This window comes from Notamacropus eugenii, chromosome 4 (assembly GCF_028372415.1).
Source record: "Notamacropus eugenii isolate mMacEug1 chromosome 4, mMacEug1.pri_v2, whole genome shotgun sequence".
Classification (NCBI taxonomy): domain Eukaryota; kingdom Metazoa; phylum Chordata; class Mammalia; order Diprotodontia; family Macropodidae; genus Notamacropus; species Notamacropus eugenii.
In genome coordinates, this window is record NC_092875.1 from 185,885,547 (window position 1) to 185,912,401 (window position 26,855).

Sequence of the window (26,855 nt, forward strand, 5' to 3'; positions counted from 1 at the left end):
CTTTCCACTCTCATTTGTCATCTTTCTCTCCAATTTTGTGGTCTTTTTAAATTATTGTTTTTTCTTTCACTTGTTTAGTTATCTATTTCCCCCTCTATTTCCCACTTATTTTTCCTCTCTAATTTCTATCGTTAGTTTAAACTCACCTCGCCTTTCCAACTTTTTATGTTTGTTAGTTTTTTTCTATACCTTGTTATAAGAAGATTCTATTGGCTTTATTTTCTTCATTAATTTCCTTCCCTTTTCCGAAAGCTTATTTCTTTACTCATGTTTTATATTTATATTTATATTTTTATTCATTCCTTCTTCACCCTCCTTTTGTTCCTCAGGAGGTTAAAGCTTCTGAAGCACTACATCAAAGACTCTGTTTTAATCAATTCCTGGGTTATTCGCTTTACAAATTTTGCTTCTTCCATTGTCTCTCTTTCCTGTTGTTCTTTTTTCTTAAAAGTATCAATTCATGAGGCAGGTAATGCAGTTAGAAGTAGTATTCCATTGAAGAAATTACCTTGTGTCTTAAAGCACTTGATCGATTCTACAGTCTACCCTGCCTGTGACTGTTCTCCATCCCATTGGCTGTGCCTTCTCATCCATGTCTCCCCTACCCATCTGGATGCCAGCTGACCTTAGGAACTTGCATATCCCGTCTCTTGGGACAGAATGCTATTCATGGAAGCCTAACACTTTCTCAAAGAAAGTGGTCTCTTACTGCACCCCAGGTCACTCCTCCCACCTCTCTGATTAGATTCAAGTTTATAGGGTTTGTCATTTTGGATTTTAGCTTGAAAGTCTTTGCTGTTTAGTGTATTATTCCAATTGCTTTTGCATTTACTAATGAGTGTGAAATAGTCTTATGTTTACTTGAATTTTCTTTCCTTTATAATTAAAGGTCTTTTTTCCAGTCATTTGCAAATTTTGTTTGGCCTGTTTTCTTGTATGATTTCTTGCCTTTTGGTGTTTTATGACCAATTTAAACTGTCTTTGTGTATTCTTTCTTCTAGGTATTCTTTTGAAAAATAAATTTTTATTTCTATCTTTTCTTGATATTACTTACATTTATTTTTTAAATTAAAATTTAAAAAAAATTAACGAAGTTTTGTTTTCTCTCCTTTCCCCCTATTCCTTTCCTCTCTTCCTCCCAGGAAAAAGAAAAACAAAAGCCTGGTAACAGATAGGCATAACCAAGCAAAACATATTTCCATATTGGCCATATTAAAAAATGTTTGTCTCATTCTGTGTATTAGCATGTTTTATCATGGGTCCTCTGGAATCATGATTGATCATTATTTTTATTAGAATTGTTAATTTTTATGCTGTTTTAGTATAAATTCTTCGGGTTCTGTTCACTTCACTCTGCATTAATTCATACATGTCTTCCCAGGTTTTTCCGAAACCTTTCTTTTTGTCATTTCTTATAGGATAATAGTATTCCTTTTTATTGGGCAGGTAAGTGGCACAATGGATAGAGTGCTAGATCTAGAGTCAGGAAGGCACCTCTTCATGAGTTCAGGTCTGGCTTCTTTTGTGGTGCATAGGCCTAATAGTGGTATCATTAGGGTAACAGAGTTGTGCAGTTTAGTAACTTTTGGGCATAGTTCCAAATTACTTTCTTGAATCATTGTCTCAATTTTCTCTCCCTTCTCCTGAGTCTCCCAAAGAACTACTAATTTTAACAAAGAATTTTTTCAAGAAAAAAATTAAGAGGAAAAAGAAAAAATAGTCAAAACCGATTAATCTAGATACTTCAAAATAATTATAATGTTACCCCACCATCCATTTCTTCTTTTTCTTCCATTAATTTTGTTAAATTAATGTTTTATTGATGCACTTTAAAAATATTGTAACTTCCTAATAACTCTCCACCCCACCTTTACCCCAATATAATTCTCTTTTGTAACAATGAATCTTCCCTTTTCCAGACTAAACATCTGCAGTTCCTTTATTTGAAGCTCACAGGACATGAATTTGTTGTTCTTCAGCATCCTAGGTATCTTCCTGTGGAAATTTTCTAGCGCATTATGTTTCCTAAAATGTGGTGCCAGAACTTAATAGTGCTGAATAACTCACTAGCTGTGATTTGACCAGGGCAGAGTATAGTGGAATTATCAACTCTTTATTTCTGGAAGCTATGCCTCTCAAGACACTTTAAGAGCCTACCTGCTTTCTTGGCTACCATTTCATACCGTTGACTCATATTGTAGTCTACTAAAATCTCTAGGTCTTTTTTTTTCTAGCCTCATTACCCCCATCTTATACCTCTGAGGTTGTTTTCTTGTACCTAATTTATCACTGTTAGAAACATTAAACAGCACAGAACTGAGCACAGATCCCTGGAACAGGCTACTGAAGATCTCCTTTTGGGTTGACATTGAACCATTAATGACTCTTTGGGTTGAGTCATTAAACCAATTCTTCCATTTCTTGAGTCTTTGCTTTGACTGGGAACAGGTCCAGTGTAATTAAAGCACTCACTAATTCCTGTAGATTGTAAGCAGTGGACTAGAATTTGAAAACCTTGACCAAATGCTCACAGGAGGATACAAGATAGTGCTGGCAGGGGAGCACAGAGATTTGCTTCATCCCAACTCTCCCAGGTTGCTTCTTAAACCCTCAATTTCAGCAGGGTCTCTGAGAGATTTGGAGGTTAGAAACTACCTGATGCATGAGGAATGGAAAGATCATTCTGGGAAGACACTCAACACTGGAACTGGGATGTTTTAATATCCATTACTCCTGACTTGTCTAAGAGTTCTGGAAAATCATTCTACCAGAGATGAAGAACCTAAGGAATCACTGAAAATAACTTTTTTGTCCATGGTGTTTTTTACCGAGTCCCATTGTTCATATCCATCATCCATAGCAGTGATATGACAAAAGACGGGGAAGATTAGGATATATGTGGACTCTTGAACCCTGAATAAAGAACTAAGGTGAATCAGTACAGAAAGTCATTATTTCAGGATGAATGAAGTAATGGATGAAAAAACAATATTAAGTATTTAGTATTTGTCAGGTACTATCCTGAGCGTTAGGGATGCAAATATAAAAAGAGACCTCAAAGAGCTTAAATCCTAAGATATAAAATAAAGGCTCTTACTTTTGTGGTGGCATGGACCCCTTTCGATGGCCTGATAAAACTTGTGGACCTCTTCTCAGAATATATTTGTTAAATTCACTAAATAAAATACATAGGATTGCAACCAATTATATTAATTAGCTACTGATTATATTAAAAATACGATCAAAATATTAGAAAAAATAATTATCGAACTCCAGATTCAAAACTCCTGATATCAAATCAGCATTCCCTGGATTATCTGCCAGGCAGTTCAGTGGATTACTGACAGATCTCCATACCAAAGGTGGATGTGAAGAAGCCTTCTTCATTTTATCAAATTGAGTACATGCCTAGTGCTCGTGTTGGCATTTGTGAATACAAGTAAACTTTTTGCATTACACTTTGATGCCAACCTAGATGGTTCAAGGGTAGTCTTGTATCAGGAGAGATTCTGGCTACTAGAAGCCCATTGAATTTGACAGCTGACTGACTGTGAAAGCCATTATTGAACCCACAAGTTGGAGCTCTCATCTTTAATGCTGAAAAATTCAGAGACTGTGTGTATGGGAAATCATATATAGTTCGGGTATGGATGGACAATAGTTCGTTGAACTTCTGAAAGGTGTCATGCGGTGTCACATCAGCCAGATATTGGAAGGTGCCCTAATTATCTGTTTAGTGAATATTATAGGTCAGGAAGAGGTCCCATGAAAGTATTGTCCAGCAGAGGCCAGGGTGATTTCTTTGTGTCAGGGCAGGGAGATCGGGGGAGAGAATACAGAAAGATCAATCTGTAAATGGAAGGGAGTCACAGAAAAGTTCATTAGAGGGTATTTGGGTCTTCCTTCATAGAGTATGTCATCAATGCCCTCAGCCTTTTGAACAGAAATGATTGGCATTGAGCTCAGATGCAGGATAAGGACATACAAGTTGTGATGCCATTTCTTAAGTAGGAAACACAGGAGGGCTTCTAGTACCTCTCCCACTAGCAGGTTCCCTCTTAATTTGGTCAGACAGGAAGACAGCTTTAGAGGGGTTAAATAATAAGCTTTACCTTATTCTAGTCTGGTCTTCTCAAAGGGAGTTGCTGATAATGGGAGCACCAGCTCCTACAGCATTCCTTAATCACCCTTCTCGCAGGGGCCAGAGTAAAGTGGGGGCAATTGCCCCTATATCTAGATGGGGTCACTTGAGACAAGCACGCCTTGTGCACTCCCCTAAATCCCCTGAAACCTCAATGGGGGCTGGTTGAAGCAAACACAGACTGTCCCTAATCCTTGATGGAGGCTGATCAAGGCACGCACAGCTTTCTAGCTTGTACATTCAACCCTAAGTGTTCTCCAGTTACTGACCAGTGCCCACCTGCTTTACAGGGCAATAGACAAAGAAAGCATATTGCCAACAACAGATTCACAATTATATATTACCTCATCCGTATACCTCACTGCGCAGTCACAGCGGATATTTACAATTTAAGCACAGATGCTTATATTATTTATCATTGTATAATGATGCTCAAGCGTGGTGGAGACGTTTTGAACCATGATCATGGTTCCTGGGAAGTAACTGTAAGAAAGAATAACTAAAATCCACCTTACTTACAGATGCTGACTAAGAAAAAGGCATGTGTTCATCAATCAGGCCTAGCTCATCTCAAGCCATACTACTTTTGGGAGAGTAGCTGAACTGAGCATTATATTGTACAGTAAAAGACCCCAGGTGAGGTACCCCAAACCAACCAATCCTTACCCATGAAAACCTTCCATGATTATTTTGGATGCTTAGTCAAGAAAAGTTTATGGATCTCATGTAGAATAGATTTTGACTGACCCTGAATGGCAGCCAACGTATGAAGAAATGCGAGACACGCATCAGGACCATTTAAAAGAAAGCACTGCCAATGTGAATTGGTTATTTAAAAAAAAACACTAGCAACAGCAAAGTCCTAGAGAGGATTTGTGAGACTCTGGTCATAAGCTTACTGGTGACTGACAACTCATGACCTGGAATTAGTAGGCCTACTCACAGCTTACTTGGTAACCATGGTGTTATGGACAAAATATTCCTCAGTATGTAGCTTCCCTTTTAGTATTCATTCTTAACAGGGTTGAGATTTTGAAGACAAGTTATTTAAGAAGGTTTTTGGTCTAACAGGAAGTATGAAGTCTAGAATGGTGCCTTCCCATCCCTAAGGAGATCTGTAACCACCACATTTTAATTGGACCTTATTTAATGTGCTAAGGATGGTCTGACTGAAATTCTGTGGCTTGGATTCTGGGACAAGAGCAGAAAGCTGAGTGGAGCCAACATTTAGTGTATCTACTATGTGCTTATAATACTAGCAGGAGTAATGCTATAGGCTTTACAGAGTTTGGCTAAGAACCCCAGCTACTCATTGACCTGTATTTGGAACATCAGGGAATGGAAGCATTACAGAGCTCCAGGGAGGCAGTTGGGAGCAGAGAGATCACTAAACATGGTATCAGAGGACCTGGTTCTTGTTCTGTTGGTGACTTCAGGAAATATTGCTAGAGAGTGCAGGTAAACCTAGACACAACCTTTGAGAGACAGGTCTATATCAGAAGTGTTACCATTATACCTTAGAACTGAATTTGAAACCTGGGGAAATATGTAGCAGGCCAGGGTCTGTGTTTTATCTTCTGTTTATTATCTCACATGGTGATCCTTACCTGAACTTTGTTCCTCTGATCCCCTCATCCTGTACCCTGCTTTGTTTTGCTCACTGGGATGCTGTGCCATTGTTAGACTGCCTCCTACTTTAAGAAGTCACACTTTTGTCTGTAGAGGAGTCACCTGAATTCCTCTGTGGAAATTTGGTTGTTCCTCATATATAAAAACCATGATGTCTTCCTTATGATTATACCTGGGTAGTTAGTGTCTGAGTCTGACCTCTACAACTAAAGTGACATAGAGAACTTTATAATTTCCCTCTCAATATTCTTCTTAATTATTCACAAGAAATTGGAGCCATACTGAAAGGTTAAAAGATTGGGATTATATAGCCAGAGGCAAAGAAGGATGAGAAATGGCAATAGGTTTTTAGTAGAGGTCTATTTCACTTTGCAGAATGGATGTTTTCCTGAAAAGTTATATGTCAATTAAACTTCATAAATTGAATCATATTCCAAAATCACTAGGGATGTTCACTAGTTAAAAGAAAGATCCCTGAGGTTCATTATTTTGCAATGCAAATAGTCACTCACTCAATTATGTCTTTTGCAGATTTGAATTTTTGCCTAGCGAGTTTTCTCAGTGTGAAGGAGATAACATGGAAGATAGTGGTCTATTACTATGGAGAATCATACAAGATGAAAAGTGACATTTAAGCCAGATATCAGGAAGGAAAAATGTAATTTTCTCATAGTATACATTTAGATGGAACATTTAAAATGGTTATAGAAGGTCCACAAGAATCTTTAAGATCAGAATAGTTTCTTGTTTTATTGGTGTTGTCATATGGTCCAACCCTGTGAATTTATGAAAATGAAATGTTTTTTAGGGATTTATTTTTGACTTTGCATTAGACTCCTGATTCCTCTTCATCTTTCCTGAGCAGTGAGATTTCTAGAAGTTATCTAGTTGAATTGTACATTATTTGACATAGTTCCATACAGAGAAGCTGTTCCAGTTATCAGTAGGAAATTTTCAAAGCCCGAGAATCAAAGCCTCCATTCACATACTTGGCATTTGATTTGGAAGTCCTTTTGTACTTGATGCACTGCCAGCAGAACTACTACAAGCCACACATTCCTAAATAGAAGATGTTTCCCCAGAAGACTTGTTGGCACATCTAGGTATCCCATGCTGTTTTAACAGGGGTAGCACGTTAGGTGTGGGGGCCTTGTAGCCATGGGATCTCAGTGGAACTATTGAAAGCTTTTTACTCTGTTAATGATGATAGTGGTGTGGGTAGAAAGGTTACTCAGTATAACTGTTTATTGTGCACAAAATATGGTTTAAAATTGAAGTTTTTAAATAGTAGAGATCTTGTAAGCCACGTAAGATATGCTTCAGACTGCCCTACCACTTATGTTCATAATTTCTTTTGACAAAGGTCTGAAAAAAAATCATAAACATTTTTTCTTCCTAACCTTCGCCCCGTTTACAGATCAAAGCAAAGTTTGAACCGTTCACTATTTTTTGCTTTCAAAGACGAGACATGTAATTTGAAACAGGCTAAAATATTTCAGAAAAAAGAGTGTATACACAAGAAAAAGTTTTTGAAGGGTTAAAAAAAGCATGGTCCACGTAGATTATTGTCAGAGTTTGGGGTTATAGTTAAGCAAAATAAGATTAAGTCATTACTTTGAATTATTCTCTGTATAGCTTGGTGAGACCCAGATCCCCATGCTCATCAGTAATAGAGATAACTATTTTCAATTCCATTTATATAATTGAACTCTGCCCCACATCCCTCTTCTGTCTATTTTTCCTACCATCAAGTCACCAACTCTGTATCCCTAACACATCTTTTGTGAGAATTTAACCCCAGAAGAATTATGATCTCTCCTTCTGGCTTTGGATATTGAGTCTCAGCTACTTCTGTTGCATGGAATGTACCCAGGCCAGCATTAAAATACTTCCCCATGATGGTGGCAGTGGGGCTTGGGATTGAGAAGAGATAGTTGTCTGTTTCCAGGTCTGCATGATAATAGCTAGATTATTAACTGAAAGAGATAGCTTCTCCCTAGTTTTGTCATTTTTTGGGCTAAAATCAATTAAAATTACTTAATTATTAATTCCAGATCATGATTTTTGAAAGCTCTTTCAGCCACAGAATATGATCTTTAAAAGTAACAGTTGTGTGCTCACATAGAGAGACAGTTAATATGAAAGTATTTTTGTTGTGGAGGAGAAAGTAATGATATTTAAAGGTTCTGCAGACTTAATACCATATACCATTTCCAAAAGTAAATAACCTCTTTACCTGATTGCTCAGTCACATTTATCATGTGAAATTTATGGCATGAAATTTGAATAAAAAATATTGTTAGCAGTAGCATTCTCTAGTGCCTCTTATTTTATCTTGCCTAACTGCAGGAAATAAGAAAAGCCTTATAGGTAGCATAAAATATTCTATTCTAAAATAAACTCTCTTCTTGATATATAATCCAAGAGCTCTTTGTAATTAGGATAATTATATATACATGATTAAAAAGATGATCAGTATGTATGATTATATTTTTAAAAATTCCTCTAAATGTGTGTGAATACTTTGTATTACAAGCAGAGTGACTAAATTATGAACTCTGTAGATTGTCCTGGGTGAAATATTTTTCATCCAGAAAGTGTCTTTAAAAGTAACATTCACTAGCAACTAACTTCAGGATAGCTGAACACTTAAACTTTGCACATATAGCTCATAATTATGAACATAGAAAATATTTATATAGTGCTGTAAGGCTTGCAAGTGTGTGTGTATGTGTGTATGTTTGTAGATTATCTAATGTGATTATAGGAATAGCTTGTCTTCAAGTTTTCAATGCAGCTATTACCATACGGGAAACAGTTTACACAAACATAATATTGATTTTTTTGGCTCTTCCCACCATGGTTTTTCTATTCTTTTCTTACATTAGAAGCCTTTTTTACGATAGATAAAGAAATTTCATAGTATTTTTTGTCTATTGCTTTATTTTTTATTCTTAGGATATTTTACAGTCTGTGACTTTATTCTTTTAAAAAGGAAACAATGCTTCAAAATTAAATGAATCAATAAATGAAATCAATAAATTAAATAAATCAATAAAAATGGAGCCATTTTCTTACATTTATATTAAAGGTGCGTGGAATGATTAATCTTTTAATTGTCACTGTTTAAAACTTTTTAAATTTCATGTAATTGAAATTATCCATTTTATACTTCACAATGCTCTCTGTCTCTTGTTTATTAAAAAACAGTATTCAGACTTATAAACACTTCATAAATATATCATAAGTCTGATAGATGGTGCGTTCCACTATTCTTGTTTACTCTTGGAAATAGAGTGTGTCCTTACAAATAATTTAAAAAATCATTAGGCCTACAGAAAATTTCATTTACTTACTTTCACTAATCGTTGTTACTGAAAAAAAATTTTTTTTCTTGGAAAAACAAAATCAGAGTCCTTGACTTCAACTTAGGATGTGTGAAATCTATAAATATCATTAGGAAGGTAAACTACCTCTTCTCTGATAAAGCATATTTTTTTTTATCCCATCTTTGATAATTAGCTACCTGTGTGACCTTGGGCAAGCCACTTAGTTACCTAGTGCCTTAGTTTCATCATCTGTATAATCAGAGAGCCTCTGAGGGCTCACCTGGCTCTATCAAGATTTATACTTCTATGATTCTGTGTTCTGTGACTTAAATCTTCAGTGACTTTAGTTTGTATAATCTGCATTGTCATTAGGAAGCAAGCTGAGCCCTTTCCTATTTTAAGGAAGGAGTTATAATACTGGAGAGATTTAATTTATAGTCTACCAGTAGATAGTTAAAACAAAAGGAAACTGAATAGTGGTTTCTTGGAACACATGAATGAAAACCCTGTCCTGTAATTTGTTTTTGTCAGAAGTGCACATTCACTAGACAAAATAAACTGTCAAAGGTATTTAAATATTTAATGAATTTAGTATTTGGTCCTGATCAGATACATTTTTTTGCATTTATCATGATTTCTATGATCTTTGTAAAATGTGATAAAATGATAGTATCGTTGTGAAGAAGCATTTATTGTGAGTGCCTCAATGTATGTTGTATTGATCTGGGCACTGCCTATAAAGGGGATGCCTAAGGTTTAAGATAGAATCATTTATATAGGCAAAAATGCAAAGGTCAGAACAAAGAAAAAAAAGATGTAGCAAGGTTCAAACTGGAGAAGAAGGGATTGATATCACATAGAGGTGAGGAGTAAATGTGCTTGGGTGCAGGAAGAGGAGATTAATTTAGAAATAAGGTAGAGAAGGGTGAGAATAGTTGTGGAAATCTCAAGTTCAGACAGTCAGATAATGTTAGGACGAAACCATCAGTACAGTTTTCTCAGTTGTTCTATCAATTTGCAGCATTTAGTGTCTATTGAATTCTTAAATTAGGCAACAGGGAGCTAGGATGTGTTTTAAAGAAATGAATGAATCAATGAAGCATCTATCAAGCATTTATGGTACCTAAAGTACTGTGCTAAGTACTGGGAATGCAATTAGAAAAATAAAACTGTCCCTGCTCTCAAGGAGTTCACATTTCTTTTTAATCTTTTTTTTCTCCTACAAAACTATTATTTATTTATTTTAGCATTAATTTTCCAAAAAATTTCCAGTTTTTAAAATGTTCTAAATTGTCTTCTTCCCCTTCCCCTCTCCCCCATCCATTGAGAAAACAAGTGTTATATCATGTGAATCATGTGAAATCATGCAAGCCATATTTCTATATTAGCTGTGTTGTAAAAAAAAAAAAAGAAAAATGAGAAATAAAGAAAATGAAAAAATTATATTTCAATATGCACTCAAGGTTCATCGGTTCTCTCTCTGGGGTTGGAGAGTATTTTTTATCATGAGAAGGAGCTCACTTTCAAATGGAAGGGGCAACCCGTACAGAAGATTTTAGCTGCTAGTCAGATAACTTCCATTTATGAGCAATATTATTCATCATTTTTGATCCTCCATGAGATTTTAGAAACAAGTTTATATTCTGAACCCAAGTTAACCTTGCTTAACACGTCTCTATCCTCGGCAAGGGTTTGCTCACTGATAGAGTCACCAACCATTTTCTGTCTCTCTGGCATGGAAATTAATTTACATTGATTAAATTTTGTTTGTTTTAGTGGAAATTAGAGAGAGGGAGAGAGAGAGGGAGAGAGAGAGAGAGAGAGAGAGAGAGAGAGATTGAGGAAGCAAGATTCTAATACCAGTAGATGAAGCATAAATTTTTTTTGTATCTCTAGGTTATTAGCAATCTTCATAGAAATTATTGTTATAATTATAAATATGGAAAAACATTTATAATTTACCAGAAAAGCCCTGTGAATTAATTTTGACACTCACCTTCAGATTTTATTATCCTCAATACTATTTATCAGTATCATCAATAATAGCACTAATTATACAGACCTCACAATATCCTGGAGAACTCAAACAGTAAGCCAAAGCTTTATCTCACAGACTTTCAGACTTTTGCCCACAGTTGCCTAGATATCACATTGACACATAAAAAAACCTCAAGAACAATATTTTGAACTCAGCATCTCCTTATCAAATACTCCTAATCTCCAGCTTACACGATGAAAAATCTGAAGGAGATTACAGCAGAGAAAATCAGAATCAAAAGCGAACAGGCTGAGGTACGTATCATTCCTGTCGCCCTGTCTGCTGCTACTATTGTACCAAGGATTTCAGTGAGCTTATAGAAGATGGATTTAGATCTCAGTACTTTTACTTAACAAAACAGGAGTTATTTTAATCTATTTGTATATATAATCAATAAAGCATGAAGTATAAAAGAAGTGTAGGTTAGTGAGTCATTCCAGGCTGTTTCTATCAGAATTCTATTTCAAAGATAAGAAGAATTTTCAGATAAAAATAATAGAGTTAGTAGTAATCTCTGTATCTTGAGATCATTTCCACATATGTAAAACAAGGGAAGGACGACTAGGTGATGCAGTGGCACTGGGCCTGGAGTCAGGAAGACTCTTTTCTGAGTTCAAATTTTGCCACACTTACTGGCTGTGTGACCCTGGGCAACTCATTTAACCCTGTTTTACCTCAGTTTCCTCATCTGTAAATGAGCCGGAGAAGGAAATGGCAAAGTACTCCAGTACATTTGCCAAGAAAACCAAATGGGGTCATGAAGAGTCAGATGTTATTGAAATGACCAAACAGCAAAACAAGGCAAACTTGAAGTATTAAACTCACCTAGAGAAACAAGGAGTATAATCACCACAGGCAGACCTAGAGGGTGTGCCTAGTGTGATGGAACATCCCAGGGTAGCCATTTAACTTCACTGGAGGGTAAGAGGAAGACCAGTGGCAACTGACATTCATTGTACCCAATAGGTATATCTGTGATAATCATAATTTCTCTAAATGTGTGTGGCACTGTGCCTAAAATTGCCTCCCAGTGCTAGTAGGCATAAATGTATAGGAAATTTTGTTGTCTGTACAGCAGTCTTTATTAAAATCTGGCCATTTTTCTATGCCTTTGTATAATCTTTGTTGTGGAAATGTTGTGTGGCCCTGGCATCGTATCTTTCATTTAGTTGGTCATACACTGACTCCTCAACAGGTGCACAACATTGAGTAAATGGATATAAAAGCAAGTTGAGGAAATGATTCTTGCTTTTGTGAAATTTACAATTTGGTTGGAGAGACATACTCACACTCTACAGCTAAATAATACAACTGTAAAAAAAATAGGTGCCAATCATATGAAAGCACTTAGGGAATGCAGTGTGAGGACATGAGTGAACAGTGGGATGTGGGTGAGCCCAGGAAGGCCCCTCGGAGTGTCTTCAGTTTGGTCTTAAATAAAGTGCTCCAAGTGCATTGATAAGGTCGTGTCAGGTAGGAATCAAAATTTTGAGTTGGGAAGGATCTTAGAGATCCTCTAACCTAGCTCTCTCATTTTATTTTATTTGTTTTCACTTTTCTACAGTCACTTCCATATATCTTAGATTTTTTCCCCCTCTTTCTCCCACCTTCTCTCCTCCTTTCCCCCTCCTTCCCTGAGATGGTGTGCAATGTTACATAGGTTCTACACATACATTCTTATTAAATACATTTTCACCTTAGTCATGTTGCATAGAAGAATTAAAATGAATGAAACCATGAAAACAAAACAAAACAACACAAGAGAAAATGGTCTACTTCATTTTGTGGTTCAGTTCCATAGTTCTTTCTCTGGATGGGGAAGGCATTTTGCCTTGAGTCCATTGGGAATTTTTTAGGTCCTTGCATTGCTGGGAAGGGCTAAGTCTACCAGAAAAATTCCTCACACACTGTGGTCGTTGCTGTGTACAGAGTTCTCCTGGTTCTGCTCCTTTCACTCGCCGTCAGTTCATATAAGTCCTCTAGGCCTCTCTGAAGTCTTCCTGTTCATCATTTCTTATAGCACAAGAGTATTCCATTACATTCATATACCACAGTTTGTTCAGCCATTCCCCAATTTATGGGCATCCCCTCAATTTCCAGTTCTTGGCCACCACAAAGAGAGCTGCTGTAAATATTTTTGTACACGTGGGACCTTTTCCCATTTTTATGATCTCTTTGGGATACATTCCTAGAAGTGATATTGCTGGATCAAAGGGCATGCACATTTTTGTAGTCCTTTGGGCATAGTTTCAAATTGCTCTCCAGAATGGTTGGATCAGATCACAGCTCCTCCAACAATGAATTACTGTTCCAGCTTTCCCACATCTTCTCCAACATTTATCATCTTTCTGTTTTGTCATGTTAGCCAATCTGATAGGTGTGATGTGGTACCTCAGAATTGTTGTGATTTGCATCTCTCTAATCAGTAGTGATTTAAAGTATTTTTTCATATGACTGTAAGTAACTTTAATTTCTTCCTTTGAAAACTGTCTGTTCATATCCTTTGACCATTCATCAATTGGGGAATGACTTGTATTATTTTACATTTGACTCAGTTCTCTGTATGTTTTAGAAATAAGGCCTTTATCATAGACACTAGTTTAAAAATTCTTTCCCAGTTTTCTGCTTCCCTCCTAATCTTGGTTGCATTGGGTTTGTTTGGGCAAAAACTTTTCAATTTACTGTAGTCAGAATTATCCATTTTGCACTTCATAATGTTCTCTATCTCTTGTTTAGTCAAAAACTTCCCATTTTCCATAAATCTGACAAATATACTATTCCTTGCTTCCCTAATTTTTTTTATAGTATCAGTCTTTATACCTAGATCATATGCTCTCTCATGTTATAGATGAGAAATCTGGGATCCTGGAAAGTTGAGATTTGCTCAAGATTGCACAAATGGTAAAAAACAATAGAACCAGGATTTGAATCCAGGTCCAATGGCTCTATGTCCTTTCCATTACATCATAAGGCCTCTTAGGGAGGTCATCATAAGCATGGAGGCTGAAAGGTACTTTACAAGGACTGTAAGGAAACCCCAAAATGCTGCTTTGCCAAAGCAAGGGAACTAGCAAGGTACGAAGTTGGCAGATAAAAGAAATGCAGTCAATGGGGGGCATTGACTGTTAAGTTCTCTTCTGTCATACCCCTGCCATACTGGTCCTTGTGTCCCACTCTTACTTCCAGGCTTTCCCTTTACCTTTATTACTTGGCATCCTCTCCTTCGAAGTATACTCAATTGAAATTTTCCATTCATTCCCAATTATGGCAACTATAAGTCACCCCCAAGCCATTCTTGCTCTTTTTTCAAAAAGTTCAGTAACTGGCTTACTATCTTCCTTTTCTCTGAAACTCCTGCCCTTATACACCATTTCTCACCCTCCTTAAATCCCATGACCTACACCTTCGTTCTACCTCATCTATACCTAGAGATGGTTACACATTGTATCTTGCCATTTTCCACAAATGTTCCTTGTTTAGAAACTGGCATTCATCTAACTGCCCATAATCCTTCCTAAACCTATTCTGTGCTCCTATCCATGCCTCTAATTCCTCCACACTCTTAGTACTTACTAGCTCCAGCGATGACCTCTTCTCTGATTTCACTTTCTTCCCTCTCAAACATTAATACAGTAATTAGCTATTGCAACTCCATTGTCCTCTGCTCTTGAATCTGCTGCCCCCTTGTTCTATTACAACTCATTAGTTGCTGTGCCTCAGCCCTGGATTATTCCTACTGCACAGTTCTTTTGATCCCACTCATTAGCTGCTGAATATCACTGGAGAAGAAAGTTTTACAACTCTGCTGATTTACTTAAAGTTGCAGCTCAAACACCATCTTGTATGTGAAGACTTTTCTGATTTCCTCAATTGCTAGTATCTCTTATCCCAAATTATCTCATATTCTTGACTCCACATGGAATAAAGACGACTTGAATTCAAAGCCTGTCTTAGACATTTGCTAGCTTGGTGACCCTGGACAAGTCACTTAATCTCTGTTTGCCTCAGTTTCCTCAGCTGTGAAATGAAAATGATAATAATCTCTTTAACAATCACCTTTCCATCAGACTTATACTTTTTGAATGGCTCACACAAATAGAAGAAAACAAAGTCCAGGTCTTTTACTTCCCTGTATTTTGACAGCCCCTTTCTCTTTTTCCAGCTGTGCAGGGTTCTTTTCTTCCTAACAACTTGGGAATCTCACTAAGGCAAGGAATTATTTTGAGGAAGTCAAGAGACAGGCAATTTATAGTTGCCAGATATGTTTCTGGGATCTAGACATTCTGTTTTATTGTGTCTGAAAACTACATTAAAGTAACATCAATGGAAATGAAGACTGTTAGCAATATGTAATTCCCAGCCAAAAAATGACAAATTAAAAGTGTAAAGTTTTGATTTGAGATAGCAGAAATTCTCCCAGTGGCATGCTCTGCACACACACAAAAATTAAATGTGTATTTAATTCCCTTGTATAGCATATGATTCAATCTAATAAAACATTTAACAAATGCCATCATTATGTACCCAACTGTGTACCACTTTTTTTTTGTTATGATTGCTCACTCTTGCATATAACTTGAGTCCCAAAGACCATTGGCATGGGACCCTATCTCCACTGGTGGAGATTAATGCCCTGTGCCTTCATGAGGGGGGCAGAACAGAATTGGCAAGAGCAAGAAAGAAGAAAGCTTTAGTTTGGTCTCTTTTCTTGCTGTGAGCTCGAATCGTTTTGTATTCTGCAGTCAGTCACTTCAAGACCTTTCGGCTTCCAGCTTTGAGAGAGATGGACAATGCCAACTTCGTTTCAGGTTGCTGAAGGGAGAATAGGACTCTGGGAAAAAGCTGACATGAGAAAAGCTAGTAGTCTCTGTCATGTCCCTATGTTTACCTTGCCACATTCTTCCCTTTTCTTTCTTTACCCATTCCCTTTGCTCTTCCCCTTCAGGGAATTTTCCCTTGGATGAGATCAGGCACTCTCTCTGTTGGATGAGTAACCTTCGCTCCCAAAGGGAGAGCTACTTCACTCGGTATTATCAGATATATATATATATATAATGGATACTTTACTGATTACTGTTTTGCTGTTGACTTGGATAAATGGATTTCTTTGCTACTCATTATATGTATTCATTGTGGAACTGGTATTTGGTAGAATGGGAGTCAAGCCTTTGATATAGGACTTTTCCCATTATTGGACAGCAGTCAGAAGTTTAGCTGAAACATGAAAACTACATTCCCCTAGACTGATAATATTTAAGGGAGCAGATAGATATAATTGTAGCCCAGTGCCTCCTCTTAGAGGAAAATAGAGTTGTCGAACTTCTGGCTCCAACCTCTTTTTTCCTTTCTTGGCAGGAAATGAAGTCTCCCTTGGAGAAGGGTGGGAGGAAAAGAGGCTGGAGATGGCTTCTCTTCCTTTCTTTGAATCACACAATAATACCCTCATGCTATTTGTAGGTGACAGCCTTCACTATGTGTAACTGGCTCCTAAGGAAGGAGAACTTCTAAAAACAAAGGACCAAAGAGCACTGTAGTAGGAGTCATGATATTTTGGTTCAGGTTTTGGCATTATCACTAGTTAACTGTGTGGTCTGTGGGTTGTTGCCCCATTTTTAAAGTAAAAGTATTGGATTAGGTGAATATAGAGTGGAGCTAGAATAGAGTGACCACATTTTTGTCCTAGTTGATAACTTGGCTTAAATGCTGATGACCCAATCAGCATGGTCTCTCATCTACTTTCCAGATTGTCATCTCCCAGGATTTTGCATCCCTCACTGGGTCCTGCCTACCCATCAAGAGGCACTGCCTCTCAGTTCCATCTAGCCTGGGCACCCCAACCATGCTGGATGTCCAGGAGATATCAGTGGTGATGGCTTTGCACACTGGCCGCCATTATTCCCTCCAGTTGCTACACCCTACCCCCCAGTAGTAAACTGAGCCCTAGAGCTCTCCAACCTTTCCTCCTCTACTTTCCCTTTCCATAGTGACTATAAGATCCTTTCCTTATGATTAAACTTCCTTCTTCCTTGATCTTTTCCTTGCGTCTTTTGATGCTCACTGAATCCTGGCTTCGTTCTAAAGATACCACACCTCTTGACGTCTCCTTCAAGGCTGGCTGTCTCTGCTCTTGTACCCCCTAATAGAAAGAGTTCAGGAGAAGCAATTGGTCGGTTCCCCAAGACCACTTTCTTTTTTATTGACACTTTTTTTTAAATTATAGAAGAAATCAGAAGGAAATACATATAGTCAAGAGAGATCTCAACGTAATGGATACTTTTTTTTAAACAAATGGTATGAAATAGAAATTTAGGTTTACAACTAGGATCTTCTTTTGGTATTCTGCTGTGTGCATGGAAATCCTCCTCCACCCCCCCTTTTTTTGGTGAAATTTATAATTTAAAAAAATTAAAATTACCATAAATCTGGGAGCCTTACAAGGTGCCTGTGACATGTGACTCTTTCTGCTTTGGGGGGAAATTAAAACATATTCACCAACCAGTTCCATACATGATGCACTATCTTTGCTACAGAAGCCACACCCCAGTTGGACAGGGCCTTGTATTGTATCTCCAGTTACTGGCTCGTCAGAAGAGCTGTCAAAATTCTTCATTTTATGCCTCAACTTCAGTTGCTCAGAGATGGGATCCTCAGCATGGTTCTGATTTTGTTTCTGAAATTCATCATCAACAGTATCTGTCAAATAGTTATTGATGTCCTCCTTGTATTGAGAGGCTAATTTACTAAGATTTTTCAAGTTTGTTAAATCACCAGCCTGATTTATCATATGGCATGTTTTCCCATACACCTATTGCTTGAAATCCTCAAATGATGAGATCTTCATCTTCAAATAGCACATGGTGGGCCTGAGAACAAGGGACTGAGATATGTGAGGGAAAGTGCAGGGTCTATGGGAAGATGAGACTCTTCCAGCTGTGGGCTCTTGGGTCCTTCTGAGAGAACCCTAAAACCACTTTCAGATCCTCCCTCTGCCACCATCACTCAGTAAACACTTTTTTTTTCCATTTAAATTGCATTCCATTCTGTTCAGATTTTTCATACTGTCATCTGCGGTCCAACAGGTCACTTTCCATTTTCCCCAGTAAATTCTCTACCTGGCTCACAAGCTTCCTCTCTTGTCCCATTTTCCTGACCTCCCCAATTCCTATAACAATTATCGCATATTTCCTTAGCTACTCCCTGGACTAGTCATACTTTACAGTTTTTCTCAAGTAAGGCAGCTCAATTGTCCCAGGTCCTAGGATTCCCCATTAAGACTCTCCTCTAAGGTTCTATCTAGCTGTAAAATTCTTTGATATGTGATTCCCTTCCCTATTTCTTTCTGGGTAGACTGTATATTCTCTGTGCAAACCTATTTATTGGCACCTGTACTCGATGTGAATTAAGCTGTCAAGCAATGAATTCGATGGCCTGCTATTTTGATGTGAGAACAATCCAGTCATTGAGCCACAGACTGGAGGAGTTATTGACTTCACACCAGAACTCCACTATAGTGGATGTTGCCTGCTTTTCTCTGTTATGTCTTGCAGTCACTATCTCTTTTGCAATTTACTGATCAATAAATAATGCTCCATAATGTTTTCTTACTTGGGGGATATAAAACTTCACATACACCCAATCTCCTTTTTTTCAACAAATATTATTCTCTACTTTAGTTTATGAGATTAACATTTTTCATGCTGTTTTCTCTTACGGTCCTTCCTTCTCTTCTGATGTAGCTAAGGACAAACACTGGTTTTATGCTATTGTCATGTAAAAAATTCTTATGATCAAATGAGTAAGATGAGAAGTCAGGAGGTGAGACCATATATTCTCCTTGATCAGAATGCAAGTGCATCAGTCTGCGTTCCAGTCTCTTTAAAAAAGCTGTGAATAAACAAATGATTAACTAAGCCATATTTTAAACCTACAAGGAAAGCTAGATATTTAAAGTCAGTTATTAATATAAAATATTGTCCCTTCACTTAATGTTTTATTTATTGGAATTTTTATCTACTGGACTTTAGAAGAAGTGTAGTAAGTACTGTGCTTCCTATGCTTGAGTACAAAATACTGCAGGCTTAGGCATACACACCCTGTTTCCAGGATGTCTGTGCTGTATCCTCTCAGTAGTAAGTAAATTCTTTGAGGTCTAGGCCTATTTCATTCACACCTGTGCTTCTAGAACAAAAACAAAATAACAAGAGACCAGGTGTGAATGCCTTGTCTTTGTTATCTACATTTTATATTTGTCCCCCTGTGTGTTGACTTCCTAAGTAGAGTGTGATCTCTCTGGTTGCAGAGACTAATTTATTTTTTCTTTTGTATCTCTAATGCCTAGTACATGATAATTATTTGATAAAAGCTTGGTTGATTGGTTGATTAATTGACGTAGATAGGTCAGAGATGCTCAACTTTTATTTTACTTCTGTTTTCTCTTGGTCTTTGGCCTAGAAGAAACAGAACAAAAATATTTGAGGGAGTATGCTAAAGATAGATAAAGAAAAAGTTAGAGAGTGCCCACTTATCCTTGATAAGATTGAGTCATTTGGCCCCCATGAACTGCAGCCTTAAGTAGAACTGATATGGTTGTTGGCTGTACCACTGTCAGTGATCTCTGAAATATATTGGAGAATGAAAGAAGTATCAGAGAATTGAAAACTGGCAAATGTTTTCACAATTTTCAAAAAAAGGAAAGAGAGTAGAGTCTAAATTTTAGACCAGTGAACTTAACTTTTGATTCCTTGCAAAATTATAGTACGTATTATTAAAGAGAAAATCATGATAACAAAGAATGAACATGGCTTCATCAAGAGCTGTTCACATTGGATTAATCTTTTTTCCTTTTAGTCAGGGTAGATAAGGAGAACGTTCTTAGATGTAGCTTCCCTAGATTTTAGCAAAGTATTTGACAAAGTCTCCTGCTATTCTTATGGTCAAGATGGAGAGATATTGGCCCCACCAATTAAGTGGATTCAACTCTGATTGAATGGCTATACCCAAAGAGTATTCATTAATGGTTTATTTTATTTGGAAGAGGGCTCTAAAGGAGTGTCCCAGAGCTCTGTGCTTGAGCCTGTGCTATTTAATGTATGTATTTTTGTAGGAATGACTGTATAAAGGTAGAGGTGCATATTTATTAAATCTGGAGTTGACCCAAAACTGGAAGAGGGTAGTTAACACACTGGATGCCAGAGTTACAATTAAAAAAAATACCTTGAGAGGACATGTTATTGAACCTATTCTAATAAGATGAACTTCAAAAGGATAAACAAATGTCTTACTTTTGGATTAAAAATCCTGGTCACCACATTTTAGGAAAGACATTGATAATCTTGAGTATCCAGAGGAGGACAGTCCGTATTGATGGTGGACCTTGGATCTGTGCTATGTAAGGATCAGTTGGATATTTACCCTGCAGAAGACAAGAATTTAGGGACACGATAGCTGACCAAGTATTTTAAGAACTCTCATGTGGGAGAGAGATAAGACTTGCAGTTTATCAAAGATGAGCAATGGGTAGAAATTGCAGAGTTGCAAAGTTAGATTTGCTTTAAGGAAAAGCTGCTTAGCAAAGAGAACAGTACAAAAGAACCATGGTGTGTAGTGGATTCTCATAAAAACCCGCAAGCAAAGGCTGGATGATCTGACCACTTGTCAGGTATGTTGTAAGGAAGATTCTTGTTTAGAAGTGGATTGGACCAGCTGGCCTCCAAAGTCCCTTTCAGTTCTAGATTCTGTAATTCTGTCATCTCTCATGTTACTTGTCACATTAGGTATTTGTGTACATCAATCATCTCCTCCCTTAGACTGTAGGTTTTCGTTGTAGTTCAGCTGTTTCAGTCTTATCTGACTCTCTGTGACTCCATTTTAGGGTTTTCTTGGCAAAGCTACTAGAGTAGTTTGTTATTTCCTTCTCCAGCTCATTTTACAGATGAGGAAACTGAGATAAATTGGGTTAAGTAACTTGTCCAGGGTAACGCAGCTAGTAAGTCTCTGAGGTTAGATTTGAACTCAGGTCATCCTGACTCCAAGTTCAACACTGTATCCACTTCACCACTTAGAGACTGTATAAGCTAGGTAAGAGCAACAGTTCTAACTTATTGATTTCTCTATCCCCCACAGTACCTTACATATAGTACCTATGTAGTCAGTACTTGCAATGAGAAAAGTGCCTTGCTGAAGATCACAGAGCTTGTTTGTAGCAAGGCAAAGGTGAACAAAAAAGTCTAGTTTTCTGACTTTAAGTCTAGTGCTCTTATTTTTAAGGAGTTCTCTAAGGATGTCCTTTTTTGTTAACTTTTCAGTATTGTTTTAGCAGTTTCAACAAGAGTTATGAGGCAGTTTGGTGTTTCTCTTCCCTCACATTCATTTGGGATAAGAAAACATGGAGCCTGTTGGCTTGGACTCAGGATCTGTTAATAGAGGTGGGAGGGTATCCATGGTTAATGTTTATTGAAATGTATTAGAGCTGGTTCTGTGATTTATGTACCTATTAATTATATAGCAGTTTTGTTTCATTGCCCCAAAGTGTGTCTGATTATATAGTTCCAACAAGTTCTTTTTTTTTTTTTTTTTGGATGAGGCATTTGGGATTAAGTGACTTGCCCAGAGTCACACAGCTAGTAAATGTCAAGTGTCTGATCTGAGACTGAATTTAAACTCAGGTCCTCCTGACTTCGGAGCTGGTGCTCTATCCCTTGTGCCACTTAGCGGCCCCTGCATTATGTTTTTAAAAAGAAAAATCTGAATCACCAGACCTGGAAATTGTTTTCTCTCTCTTGCAAGTCTTTGTGGATCTTTGGTGTTAAACAGTGTTTCTTTTAGCTCAGTGTCTTTGGTACAGATTTATTTTGTAAGGCAAAACTGACAGGTTGAATGACCACATGCCCTTACTATTTAATTGGAGGAGGGTATCAGTACCTACTACTGACAGAGAGTCAAGACCATGTACTCGACACATAGTAGCTCTGTGTTCCAGTGCCCAGGTAGCTTTTTAAACCTGCAGAGAAGGTGCTGACCTGCATTGGTAGAGGACATTCCCTCCTCCTGGAGTTCCTAATACTGATGATATCACAGGTATTTGTGTACATGAATCATCTTCTCACTTAGACTATAGGCTTTTGTTGTTCACTTGTTTCAGTATTTTCCAACTCTTTGTGACCCCATTTTAGAGTTTTCTTGGCAAAGATACTGGAGTGGTTTGTCATTCTCCAGCTCATTTTACAGATGAAGAAATTGAGGCAGATAGGGATAAGTGACTTGCCCAGGGCCACACAACTAGTAAGTCTTTCGAGGTCAGATTTGAACTCAGGTCCTATTTGCTTGAAACAAATGATCAATAATATTTATGGAGCCTGCAATTAAAAGTGAACATTCAGAACTGAAAACCCCCCTGTGTTTATCATGGTGGTTCCTTGACCTCACTGACCATTCTAGCTCCTCACCTTGTTTCTCTTTCTCTCTTCTTCCCTTTAAACTCAAACCATCATGCTTGCTGTATTCATTGCCACCATTTCTTTTCCATCAGTTCCCAACTTGATCTTTTATAATCTGCTTTATATCCTCCTGATAGCATCTGTTATTTTTACCAAGGAGTTCCTTTGGGCCAAATCTAGAAACTCTCCATCATTTTTATCCCTCTTGGGCTGCCTGCTGCTTTGGAAAGTGTTGACCATCTCCTTTTCCTTTGAGATTTTTTTTTTGATCCTGGTTTCAGAGATAATTCAATTAATCTTGTTCTTTTCCCATTTCTTAGATTACTTTCTTGTGCTGACTTCTTTTGTCCCCTCTTTCCTCTTCACATCCCTTAAATTACTTCTCAGGGGGTGCATTTTTATTCTGTGTGTCCCACCCCCCAAGTCTACATTCTAGGCACCTAGTATTTCTCCTTGCATTCTTGTCTTAAAAAGCCCAGGACAATCCTATTTTATTTTCATGTCTTTAATTATTGACCATGTGCTGAAGGCTTCTTAGAGCCACATCTCCAGCTCCTTCAGTTCCATATTTCCCATCACATATAAAAAAACTTTTTCCTGGAGATACTGTTGTTCCCTGAAAAAGAAACTTGTTGAAAATAGAGTGAAATGAACCTTAACTCCCTCTTACCAACTGATTTCCGGGTATTTATCTTCTCTCATTTCTTATTATGCTTCTAGTTGCTTTAGGCAAAAAGAACGTTTCCTTTCTAGCCTTGGAACCTAGGGGGTCTGACTCTTATATTTCACCTTAGCGTTAAGAATAAAACAACCCTTACATATTAGAAGCAGGGTAGATTGTTAAGTTTCTCTGCTTATTAGATAACTGCAGAGAAAGCCTTGAAGAGTAACTTCCATCTCTCCTCCCTAACATTTTAGTATCCTTCCTTCCTAATAAGTATCATTTTTATCATATTAAGAATATACTGGGAGTTTTAACTTCAGTTCTAGCCCACACAATTGAATATATGCCAGTCAATATATCACATCCTGCAGCTTTGGTACAAAGTGAAAAAGGGATTAAAAATTGACATCAGTATGCCCATTAAGAAAAACTTCCCAGAGTCAATAAATACGGTAGATGAGTATCTCTTTTCCCTGAAGTTTGGACGTTTGTATATAAATTTGAAAGATTTAGCACAGCAGATTTATTTCTTATTCTGTTTTCTTTCCTTCCCCAGATCTATATGCTACTGACTGGAACAATTCATTAGCAGGGTTGCTCATTACTTGACAAATCAGAGCAGAGTTGCATTTTGGTGAGTATAAATCTACCATTGTTTGGGAGCAACTTTATGAATATCAGTGATTTTTATTTATGCATGTATATTTACATACAATAATATATATGTATATGTGTATATGTGTATACAAACAATATACATAATACAGATATATATGTATATATTTTAAGAAGGTGAAAACTGGCCAAAACATTTTACTATTTGAAATAAGAATATTTTGATTTTTTCTTGCCTTTGTTTTGGTGCAGCTACCTTGATGAATAATTTATGTTTTTCTTTCTTCTCTAGAAAGAATTATTTGTCATTCTGAAGGAGTTAATGGAAGCACTGAGAGATAATGTTGATAGCCATTTTTCAAAATATTTAAGGGACACTAGGGAATTATAAAAGTTCTAAGGAAAAAGTATGTCATTTCAGATTAAGGTATAGAAATTTTTTAAAGAGAGACAATAGTAAATGAGTTCTGAGAATTCTGTGTTTTACATAGAATTAAGTATTAAGAATTAAATAAGCATCTGTTACTCATTGTAGACAAGTATATGGTAGAGTTAGGAACGCTAAATGATTAAAGACAATGAATATAATTTGTGTGTTTATTGATGTGTCTTATTTTCTAAAGACTCTTGCAAAGTACATCTGTGTGTATCATTGTTTTAGATGGTATGGATTGTGATTTTAAAATACAGCTTTATGAAACTGACATTCAGGAAAATCAAGACATGGTTTTTATTACATATGAAAGACTATGGAATGCATAGATAATGGAATCTGAGTCTTAGAGTTGGAAATGTTTTTATAGCTCACTAAATCCTGTGTTCACAAAATCTACAAGTTGGAGAGCACTTCAGAGACTCATATAGCTCAACTGGGAATATTCTCTTTAACATCTGTAACAAGTAGCCATCCAGTTTCCATTTGAAGCCATCCAGTGATAGAAAACTCACTGATACTTCAGGCATTTTTTGATAGATCTGATAGGAATTTTTTCCCTACTTTGAATTATAATCTTCCTCATTTCAGTTTAATATTAGATGTTTCTTTTTCTGTTTTCTGGGGCAAAGCAGAAAAATTGAGTCTCTTTTTCTCATAACTGTTCTTCAGAAACTTGAAAATATCATATCTAAGTCTAAGGATTCTTTTATCCAGACTATACATTCCCTAGTCTTTAACCAGGACTCATCCCATATGTTTTTCAGTCCTATCCTGTTCACCCTCCAACGATGTTCCACTTTGTCAATGCTCTTTTAAAATGTGCTGTCAATCCTGAACAAAATGCCCCAGATGGGATATGACTAGAGTACCATGGAACTCTGTCATTATGGGTCTCTTTTCTCTTAATTTAACCTAGACCATGTTAGCTCTTTTGGCTGCCAAGTTATATTGTTAATGTAGTGAACCTGCAGTCCATAAAAAGTCATACGCTTTCTTAAAGAATCCTTATCTGACCATGGTTTCCCCATTCTAGTTTTAGGCAACTGTTTTTTTAAACCAAAATGAAGGACTTTGTTGTTATTAAGTTTCACTTTTGTTAATTCAGTCCATTGTTCTAACCTTACAGCCTCCTTTTGGATCTTGATTGGGTCATACAGTTTGTTAGGAAACCTCCCTAATTTTGTGCCATTCACAGCTTTGATAAGCATGTCATCTATGCTTTTACTTAATTCATTGATAAATTGGGCCAAGGTTAGATTACTGATACACAGATTGCTACTCTTTTGAGTTAGATACCAAATTCAGTTCCACATGTACTAATGGTATAGTCTATCTCTCACTAGCTTGTTCACAAGAATACCATGAAACTTCATTAAATTACTCTAAAACCTGAGTATACTATGCCTACCACATTCTCTTTTTCTACTTATCTGATAATCCTGCCAGAAAAAGAAATTAAGTTAATTTTTTATGACTTGTTATTTTAAAAAAATGTTCTATATATGCCTTTTATCATTATATCAGTCATTTCTTTTCTTCCTCTTAATAGTATTTTATCTTATTTCCAATTACATGTAAAGATAGTTTTCAACATTCATTTTGGTAAGATTTTGAGGTCCAAATTTTTCTCCTTCCCCCCTCCCTGAGAGACAGCAATCTGTTATATATAGGTTATACATGTACAACTATGTTGAATATATTTCAACATTAGGCATGTTGTGAAAGAAGAATCAGAACAAAAGGGAAAAACCACAAGAAAGAAAAAACAAAACAAAAACAAAACATGGAAACAACATTCTTTGATTTGGATTCAGACTCCATGGTTTTTTTCTCTGGATGTGGAGAGCATTTTCCATCATGGTATTTTGGAATTGTCTTAGATCATTGTATTTCTGAGAAGAGCTAAGTCTATTACAGTTGATCGTCGCACAGTGTTACTTTTACTCTGTACGGTGTTTTCCTGGTTCAGTTCACTTTACTCAGCATCCATGTATGTAAGTCTTTCCAGGTTTTCTGAAATCTGCCTGCTTATCATTTCTTATAGCACAATAGTATTTCATTACGTACATAGTAACAGCAACATAGCTCTCTCAAAAATGCAGTGATGTAAGACAATCCCAAAAGATTTTATGATGGAAAATGCTGTCCATATCCAGACAAAGTACTGTGGAGTCTGAATACAGATCGAAGCATTCTATTTTCTCCTTTTTTTCTTTCTAGTGGTTTTTCCCTTTTGTTCTGATTCTTCTTTCACAACACGACTAATGTGAAAGTGTGTTTAATATGATTGTATGTGTATAGTATAACGTGTATCAGATTGCTTGCTGTTTTGGGGAGAACAGAGGGGAGGAAAGGAGAAAAAATTTAATTTCCCTGTTCTTTTTAGCTAACTCAGTCGATTAATTTTGATAAAAGCGTATTTACCACTTTGCAAGAACAGATGTACAAACATTTCCTTTCAACACCTTTGAGCACACTCTTATAGGTACTACCTCTCTAGGGAGGTCGGGCTCAGACTTAATGCAGTGTCTACAAAATGTTGGTCCTGCCAAGCTCATGTTCATATGA

General features: G+C 36.8%; 1 protein-coding gene across 5 annotated transcripts in view; it reads left to right on the forward strand.

Annotated features, from left to right (window-relative positions):
* The window catches only part of RNF182 (ring finger protein 182), a 125,152-nt gene that overhangs the window by 60,422 nt on the left and 37,875 nt on the right, over window positions 1–26,855 (forward strand). For 4 of the 5 annotated variants that reach the window (XM_072603885.1, XM_072603882.1, XM_072603886.1 and 1 more), the window contains one exon: window positions 23,793–23,870. The gene's annotated coding sequence lies outside the window, so the exon portion shown is untranslated. Of the gene's footprint in view, window positions 1–1,864; window positions 5,600–23,792; window positions 23,871–26,855 lie in introns of those variants that run through there. The other variant, XM_072603884.1, reaches the window with a different exon arrangement.